General features: G+C 43.3%; 1 non-coding gene across 1 annotated transcript; it reads left to right on the forward strand.

Moving 5' to 3' along the window:
- The first annotated feature begins 8,484 nt into the window (after nucleotides 1–8,484).
- Nucleotides 8,485–8,555, forward strand: TRNAG-UCC (transfer RNA glycine (anticodon UCC)). Its single transcript has one exon. It is a non-coding gene; the product is annotated as a tRNA-Gly (tRNA).
- Nucleotides 8,556–9,679: the final 1,124 nt, after the last annotated feature.

A 9,679-nucleotide genomic window follows, 5' to 3' on the forward strand; every position in this document is an offset into this window, starting at 1 on the left:
GAATTCAGGGTGCCAGCTCCAGGGGAAGGCTTTCTCTCTCTCTGGACTCTGGAGGAAGGTCGTTGTCATCAATCTTCCCCTGACCTAGGAGCTTCTCTGCTCAGGAACCCTGGGTCCAAAGAGACGTGCTATGCTCCTGGTGCTCCTTTCTTGATGGTGTGAGGTCTCCAGGTCTCTGCTAGCTTCTCTCTCTTTTTATCTCTTGTAAGATAAAATGTGACGCAGACCACACCCCAGGGAAACTCCTTTTACATTGAACCAGGGCTGTGATCTGAGAAAGGGTGTTACCTCCTTCCCCAATCCTCTTCAACATGACCCAATCCTGCCTCGTTAACCACAGGCAGAAATCAGAATTTACAACACATAGGAAAATTTCATCAATCACAAATGAAGGACAGACATGCAATACTGGGAATCAATGGCCTAGTTAAATTGATACACATATCTTTAGGGGACACAGTTCAATCCATGACACTAGTCCTGCAGCATCCTCAACATTGTTGCTATGTTTAAGACCACTGTTGCAGCCACTGTGTCAATTCATCTTATTGAGGGCTCCCTCTTTTCTGCTGACCCTCTGCTTTACCAAGTATGGCGTCCTTCTCCAGAGATGGATCTCCCCTAATGACTTTTCCAAAGTGAGCAAGACAAAGTCTCACCATCCTCACTTCTAAGGAGTATTCTTGTTATACTTCCTCCAAGACAGATTTGTACATTCTTTCGGCAGTCCATGAGGGAATATTCAATATTCTTCTCCAAGACCACAAATATATCAGATAAGGGTCTAATATCCAATATTTATGTAAAATTCCTACCTCTCAACAACAAAAAGACAAACAACCCAATCAAAAAAAATTGGGCAAAGCACTTGAACAGGCAGTTCAACAAACAGGATATTCGAATGGCCAACAAGCACAGGAAAGGATGCTTAACATCATTAGCCATTAGAGAGATGCAAATCAAAACCACAATGAGATAACATCTCACCCCTCTTAGAATGGCAATGATCAAAAAATGGAGAACAACAAGTAAAGTTGTGGAGAAACTGGAACCCTCGTCTGATACTTTTGGGAATGTCAAATAGTACAGCCTCTGTGGAAAACAGTTTGGCCATTCCTCAAAAAGTTGAACATAGAACTACAATATAACCCAGCAATCCCAACCCTATGTACATACCTAGAAGACAAGCAGTCAGGAACACAAACAGAAACCTGTATGTCATTGTTCCTAGCAGCACTTTCACATTAGCCAAAAGGTGGAAACAACCAAGGTGTCCGTCGATAGACGAATGGATAAACAAAATGTGGTATATACATACAATGGAATATTATGCAGCTGTAAAGAGAAATGAAGTTCTGATATATGCAACAATGTGGGTGAACCTTGAAAACATTGTGCTGAGTGAAATAAGTCAGTTGCAAAAGGACAAATACTGTGCAATCTCCTTTATATGGAATAAGCAAATATATGGAAACCAAAGAGTATTAATGGTTAATTAGGGGTGGGAGGGAGGGAGAAAGGGGAGTTTTTGTCTGGGGGGCATTGAGTTTATGTTAATGGTGGTAGAATATTTTGGAAAAGGATAGTGATGATGGTGGCACAACATGAAAAATGTTATCAATGTTATTGAATCGTAAATGTTGAAGTGTTGACGTTGTGGTCCTAGTGAATGTTCTGGTATATTTTCACCACAATTTAAAAAAAAAGTTCAGCTGAAAAACAGTTAGCTAAGAAGATCACCTAACTAAAATAAACGTATGTCAAAAATGAAGAGCCCCAGGTCCTGATTTTTATACTGTTGTTGTCGTTACTTTGCTGTTGAGTCAGCTGTAACTCATGGTGACCTTACATATAACAGAACGAAACAGTGCCCAGTCCTTCACCATCTCCATCATCTTTGATATATTTCAGCCAAAAAAAAATCTGCCTTTAAGCATTTTTGTCTGTATTTCAGAATTTTTCAGGTTTCTTGAGGCTATTGTGTCAATCCATCTCATGAAGAGTTTCCCATGTTTTCGTTGACCCTCTACTTAACCAAACACGATGTCCTTTTCTAGCTACTGCTCTTTCCTGGTTTTTATACTGCATACTCGTAATTTTTAAGGCATTCTGGTAGCACAGTGATTAAACACTCAGCTTTTAACCAAAAGGTTGGTGGTTCGAACCCACCAGTTGATCCGCAGGAGAAAGATGTGGCAATCTGCTTCTGTAAAAATTTACAGTCTTAGAAGCCCTATGGGCCTTTTTACTCTGTCATATGGAGTCACGATGAGTCAGAATAGACTCGACAGCAATGGGTTTGGATTTTTTTTTTTTTTTGCAATCTGTAATTTGGATGGATTGAGCAAATTGGAAATCTTTTAAATCTGCCTTTAAGCATTGTTCTCTGTATTTCAGAATTTTTCTGGTTTGAAAAAAAGAGATTCTAGTTTTTGGGTAATGTTTTGCTACTTATTTCTAATTAAACATTAGCCTATTGTGACTGTTTCATCTGAACTGCAAAACCAAAAGGGTGGAACAATCTAAATCCTTAAGAAGATGGATTAGTTTAAACAACCTGAAAGTATACCACCAGAGGATTAGCTGGAAAGCACATAACACCCCACAATTAGTGGCATGTGTAAATAAGCCGTGGTAGTTTACAATGCAGTACTTATTGCCTGATGAAATTTTTACAGAAAAAAATAGTATGTTTACCCATACATGTGAGTGCATAAATGAATAGAAAATAATCTGGAAGTATACATCAGGCCTGTCCTCAATACGTAGAGGGCCCAGGCAAGAGGCCAAATGGGGTCCCAGATACTATCTATCAAAAAAAAAAAATCTATCAAGATATTTAAAAATCATAGATCAAGCTAGCAAACTGTTAAATAAAATATGTTCTACCCTTCCTTTGACAAATAACGTTTCTAATGACCTGGAGGAGTCCCTGAGTGGTACAAAGGTGGCACTTGACTACTAGCCAAAAGGTTGGCAGTTCAAACCCACCCAGAGGCACCTCAGAAAACAGGCCTAGTGATCTGCTTCCAAAAGATTATACAGCCTTGAAAACCCTATGGAGCAGTCCTACTCTGTGCACAAAGGGCTGCCTGTGTCTGAATTAACTCAATAGCAAATAACAACAATGGCCAGAAGGTTGGGTTGAAATGTGGAATCCTTGGACTCTTCAGAGCCCGGAGCTGGAGCGTGGCAGGTTGGGGTAGGCTGGCCTTCGTCCCCAACCCTGGACTCCCAGTGCTAGCCCTTGGCCGTCAGCCCTTGGCCTGTCCCTTCTCTGTTCACCCACAACTCCATCCCACATCATGAGGAGCTTCATATGCACATGTATGAACCCCCCAGCTTGCACAGCCAAGTTCTGTCGACACCTCCTCTAAAGATCCACTACTGGGCATCCCTGGAGCTAGGGGTGTACACCAACACCGTGGTCCACCCTTGTGATGATGGACTGGACACAGGACACAGGCCCATGCAGGCCATTGATGTGGGCTTAGGACATTGGGCAAGGAATTCTGTCTGGGGTCTTGAGTGCTCTAAGAGAGGTCTAGAAGGAGGGTGGGCACTAGTTCTTGGTGTATACATCCAGGGCTGAATTACCCAATAAGCAAGGTACTCACAGGCCCAATTGTACCTTCCCACCAATTTGCAGTGCACAGTTTCGCCTTTTCCCCACCACATCAAAGATGTGGTGAAACCCATGCAAAATTGCTTATCACAGACTAACAAGTAAATACGATTAAGCCTGTGGGTACCTTGCTCAATGCAAGCCAGTGCATACCGTGCTTACTAGTCAATCCACCCCTGAATATATCCCTTTGGCCCCACAGAATCCTTACCTGGTGGAGGGAGGCCTGGTCTCAGGGGGGCTTTGGGCAATGCCTTAGTTTCCTTTTTTTAATTTTTATTGTGCTTTAAGTAAAAGTTTACAAATTAAGTCAGTCTCTCATACAAAAATTTATATACACCTTGCTATATACTCCTAGTTGTTCTCCCCCTAATGAGACAGCACACTCCTTCTCTCCACCCTCTATTTTCATGTCCTTTCAGCCAGCTTCTGACCCCCTCTACCTTTTCATCTCCCCTCCAGACAAGAGCTGCCTTTAGTTTCCTCTTTTTCTGTAATACGTTATTGTTGTTGTTAGGTGCCATCGAGTAGACTCTGATTCATAGCAACCCTATGTACAACAGAAGGAAACACTGCCCAGTCCTGAGCCATCCTCACAAGCATTGCTATGTTTAAACCCATTGTTGAAGCCACTGTGTCAATCCATCTTGTCAAGGGTCTTCCTCTTTTTCGATGACTCTACTTTACCAAGCATGATGTCCTTCTCCAGGGACTGGTCCCTCCTGATAAAATGTCCAAAGTACGTGAGACAAAGTCTTGCCATCCTCGTTTCCAAGGAGCATTGTGGCTGTACTTCTTCCAAGACAGATTTGTTCATTCTTCTGGCAGTCCATGGTATATTCAATATTCTTGGCCAACGCCATAATTCAAATGCATCAGTTTTTCTTTGGTCTTCCTTATTCATTGCCCAGCTTTTGCATGCATATGATGCAATTGAAAATACCATGGCTTAAGTCAGGAAGTCAGGCACACCTTAGTCCTCAAGGTGACATCTTTTACTTTAAAGAGGCTTTTTACAACAGATTTGTCCAATGCAATGAGTCCTTTGATTTCTCGACTGCTGCTTCCCTGGGCATTGATTGCAGGATCCAAGTAAAATGAAATCCTTGACAACTTCAATCTTTTCTCTGTTTATCATGGTGTTTCTTATTGGTCCACTTGTGAGGATTTTTGTTTTCTTTATGGTGAGGTGCAATCCCTACTGAAGGCTGTAGTCTTTGATCTTCCTTGGTAAGTACTTCAAGTCCTCTTCACTTTCAGCAAGCAAGGTTGTGTCATCTGCATATCATAGGTTGTTAATTAGTCTTCCTGGAATCCTGATGCCATGTTCTTCCTCATACTTAGTAATTATGTGGTAAGATTGTGGTAATTTGTTACCACATTTGTAACAAACTACCGCAATCATATGTCTACTTGATCCAAGCAGCTCACCCCTCACCAGTATCATTTTCTATCTTATAATCCAGTCGAATCCCTGCCTGAAGAGTTGGCTTTGGGAATGGTTCCTGTCTTAATGGCTTAAAACAACATGAATATGTTATCTTACAGATCCAGAGGCCAGAAGTCAATGACACAGGGCTCACTGGACTAAAATCAAAGTGTCCACAGGGCTACATTACTTTCTGGAGGTTCTAAGGGAGAATCTGCTTCTCCGCCTTTTCCAGCGTCTGGAGGCTGCCTGCCTTCCTTGGCTCATGGTCCCTTCTTCCATCATCAAGCCAGCATCTCCCTGACCATTCTTCTATAGTCACTTTTCCCTCTGATCAAAGCTGGAAAAGTTTCTCCACTTTTAAAAAGTCATGTGATTATATTGGGCCCACCTGGATAATCCTGGCTAATCTGCCCATCTCAAAATCCTTAGCCTTAATCGCATCTGCAGAATTCTATTGGCATGGAAGGTCACATATTCGCAGGGTCTGAGACTAGGACTTGGACATCTTAGGGGCAGGGTGAGGGCATTATTTACTTTACCACACGCAGGGATCCCACTTGCTCAGGTCTAATATATACACATGTGTTAACCATGATTGTCTTTAGTTATATGGGGTTATGGATATTCACTGTTTTCTGGTTTTATCGTCACTGGGAAGACATTGACTTGGAATAAGAAAAGGATATGTTTAAAATGGCTCAATTTTGTTTGACTTGGGCAGTTACCAATGTCCTTCTATTGTTGGGCATCTAGGTCCCTTGCAACCTTTATCTATTACAGTCAGCACAGGACAGAAATAACTAGTAGAAAAGAATTAGAAATGGAAAGCAAACAGTACAAGGTGTCGGGGGACAGCCCCAGCAAGGAAAGGCCCTCACCGTGCATCCTGGCAGATAATCCGAAGAACTGACACAGCCCTTTCCAGATTCATGCGTTCAGGGAAACTTACTGACACGGGCAAGCAGCTGCTCTCCAGTGGCGGCCAGCTGGAGTATTGTCCATAACCCCCTAGCAAGGGACCCAAGCTTACATACCATTCCTGCTGGGACCAAGGCCCATTGTTTTTCTCCTTGGGTAGTCAGTGTTCCCAGGGACTTCACGTCCAGGGCTAGATGTTTTCCTTCTTGTTGCTAAGGCATTGCTCAGCCTTGGCTGCTGGCTCAGTCGTGCCACTCCCAGCCTTGTACCTTAGCCCGGGTTCATCCCGAATTCATTCCCAGCATGCTTTGGGGAAGAGCAAAGCTGATTCCATTAGGAAGGGAATGCATATAGCTAAATAGCATTACCCTACATAAGGCAAAACAAAACCTTTCAGTTTCAGTTGCCATCAAGTCAACCATGAGTCATGGTGGCCCCCATGTGCCAGAATAGACTGGTGCGCATAGGGCTTTCAGTGCGGGATTTTCCAGAAGTAGATCTCCAGGCCTTTCTCCTGAGACTTCTATGAGTAGATTCAAACCATTAGACTAGCACCAGGAGTGTTAACGATTTTCACTACCTAGTATAAACTCATTGCTGTCAAGGTGATTCTGACTCATAGTGACCCCATGTGTTACAGAGTAGAATTGCTCCATTGATTTTTCTTGGCTGTAGTCCTTCTGGAAGCAGTTTGCTAGGCCTTTCTTCCCTAGCACTGGGTAGTTCTAATTGCCAACCTTAAGGTAAGTAGAAGTGTGCAAACTGTTTGTACCACCCAGGGACCTTGTAGCACCTAGTATGCTAAGATGTTATTTGCCTTTTTCACTGTCACTCCCTCACGAGTATACAGTCGCATTTTCCAGAAGCTACCTGACATGTGATATCATGACAGATTGAGTTCAGAAGCAGATAAGAGGATTCAGCTGACTTCCATGAAGCCAGACAATAAGGAGATTTGCAAAAATGTAAAGCAATGAAACTCTTCTAGCTAGTTATTTCTGGCTTTGAAAAATAGTTATTTTTCATAAAAATGTTTATGGTAACATGTGATAGGTTCATTATTGTTTTAAAGTAATAGTTTAAATTTTTATCAGTTTCAATTTCTAATACCCACCAGTCATCTGTCAGCTACTGTGGTAGCTTGTGTGTTGCTATGCTACCAGAAACTATGCCACTGGTATTTCAAACACCAGCAGGGTCACCCATGATGGACAGGTTTCAGCAGACCTTCCAGACTAAGACAGACTAGGAAGAAGGACACGACAGTCTACTTCTGAAAAAAATTAGCCAGTGAAAACCTTATGAATAGCAGCAGAACATTGATATAGTGCTGGAAGATGAGCCCCACAGGTGGGGAGGTACCCAAAATATGACTGGGGAAGAGCTGCCTCCTCAAAATGAGTTGACCTTAATGATATAGGCAAAATTTTCAGAACCTTCATTTGCTGATGTGGCAAGACCCAAAATGAGAAGTAACAGCTTCAAACATCCACTTGTAATCGGAACGTGAAATACATGAAGTATGAATCAAGGAACATTGGAAGTTGTCAAAAATGAAACAGAATGCTTGAGATCAACGTCCTAGGCATTAGTGAGCTGGAATGAACTGGTACTGGCCACTCTGAATTGGACAATTATATGGTCTACTATGCCTGGAGTGACGAAGAGGAAAGGCAGCACGTTCATGGTCACAAAGAACATTTCAAGATCTATCCTAAAGTACAATGCTCTCAGTCATAGAATGATATCCACAAGCCTACAAGGGAGACCAGTTAATATGACTATTATTCGAATTTACTAACCACTAATTTTGCCAAAGATGAAGAATTGATATCTTTGAATTATGGTGTTGGTGAAGAAGATTAAATATGCCGTGGACTGCCAGAAGAATGAACAACTCTGTCTTGGAAGAAGTACAGCCAGGATACTCCTTAGAAGCAAGGATGGTGAGGCTTCATCTCTCTTACTTTGCACATGCTATCCAGAGGGACCAATCCCTGGAGAGGGACATCATGCCCGGTAAAAAGAGCAAAACATCATCAATCCTTGGAGAAGGACATCAGCGGAAAAGAGGAAGACCCTCAACAAGATGGATTGACACAGCAGCTGCAACAGTGGGCTCAAACACAGCAACGACTGTGTGGAATGGTGAAAGATTGGGCAGTGCATTTCATTCTGTTGTGCATGGGGTCACTATGAGTTAGAACTGGCTGGACAGCACCTAACAATAACAACAATTTCTAATACAGTGAAGATTATTCACAGCTCCTGGGCCAGCAGGGCTGGAGCCCTCGGGGTAGGGTAGGTGAGGTGGTAACAAGAGGCAGAGGAAGCAGAAGGGTCTCCCAACCATGACAAGGAAAACTCCCCAAAGCAGGCCCCTGGAAGAAGGGTGGGGCATCCAACATCACATTTTAGAAAGCTCATTCTCACTGCCAGAAGAACAGTCTGGAGGGGGTGAGCTGTGAGGACGCTGACTGATTCAGTGACATAAGGAATTCAAGGAGAAGCACTGATGGTTCAGTGGTAGAATTCTTGCTTTCCATGCAGGAGATCTGGGTTCGATTCCCGGCCAATGCACCTCTTGTGCAGCCACCGCCCGTCTGTCATTGGAGACTTGTGTATTGCTGTGATGCTGGGTAGGTTTCAGTAGAGCTTCCAGACTAACGCGGATTAGGGAAACGGCCTAGTGACCTGAAAATTGGAAATTCTGAGAATCCGCCGATGAACACCCAACAGCCTGATCCACGAAAATGAAAACACCACAGTCTGATCCGCAAAGGATCATGGGTATGGCACAGGACTAGGTAGCGTTTTATTCTGTCATGCCTGGCAGGGGTCACATGGACCACAGTTAACAACACAAACAACAAGGAACTCGAGAGGACTCTGTTTGGAGGGGAAGGCGGGGTGTGTGGTTTCCTGGCAGGTGGGAGTTGAGGTGTGAGTGAGCTTCTTGTCACCAACTATGATGCAGTAAATCGGCTTTAAACTGGTGTCCAGAAAATCTGTTAATCATTCATTGAAACATATTCCTTAAAAATATTCCTTTTATATATGTGAGACTGCATTGTACATACTGTGGACATGTTGTCAGGAGGGATCAGTCCCTGGTGAAGGACATCACGCTTGGCAGAGTACAGGGTCAGCAAAAAGAAGAAGACTCTCAAGGAAGTGGGCTGACACAGCGGCTGCTGACACAGCGGCTGCAACAATGAGCTCGAGCATGACAACGACTGTAAGGATGGCCCAGGACCGGGCAGTGTTTCGGTCTGTTGTGCATAGGGTCGCTATGGGTCGGAACCGACTCGACGGCACCTAACGACAACAGCATATATATATGGAAACCCTGGTAATGTAGTAATGGTTAAGAGCTACGGCTGCTAACCAGAAGGTTGGCAGTTTGAATCCACCAGGCACTCCTTGGAATACCTATGGACAGAGTTCTACTCTGTCCTATAGAGTTTCTGTGAGTCAGAATCAACTCCACAGCAGTGGGTTTTATACATATATTTATATAAAGGATAGTGGTTCTGTTTCTTTCAGGCAAAGGGATGTGGATGGGAAGCCTGATCTGGCCATTTACTGACCGTGGTGGGGGGCAGTTCTTTACCTCTCTGAGCCTCAGTTTGCCTATTTATAAAGTCGGGGTAAAAGCCTCTACCTCTTCTGATTGTTGTGGGAATTCAACTAGAAGGTGCACT

Source organism: Elephas maximus, chromosome 5 (assembly GCF_024166365.1).
Source record: "Elephas maximus indicus isolate mEleMax1 chromosome 5, mEleMax1 primary haplotype, whole genome shotgun sequence".
Classification (NCBI taxonomy): Eukaryota; Metazoa; Chordata; class Mammalia; order Proboscidea; family Elephantidae; genus Elephas; species Elephas maximus.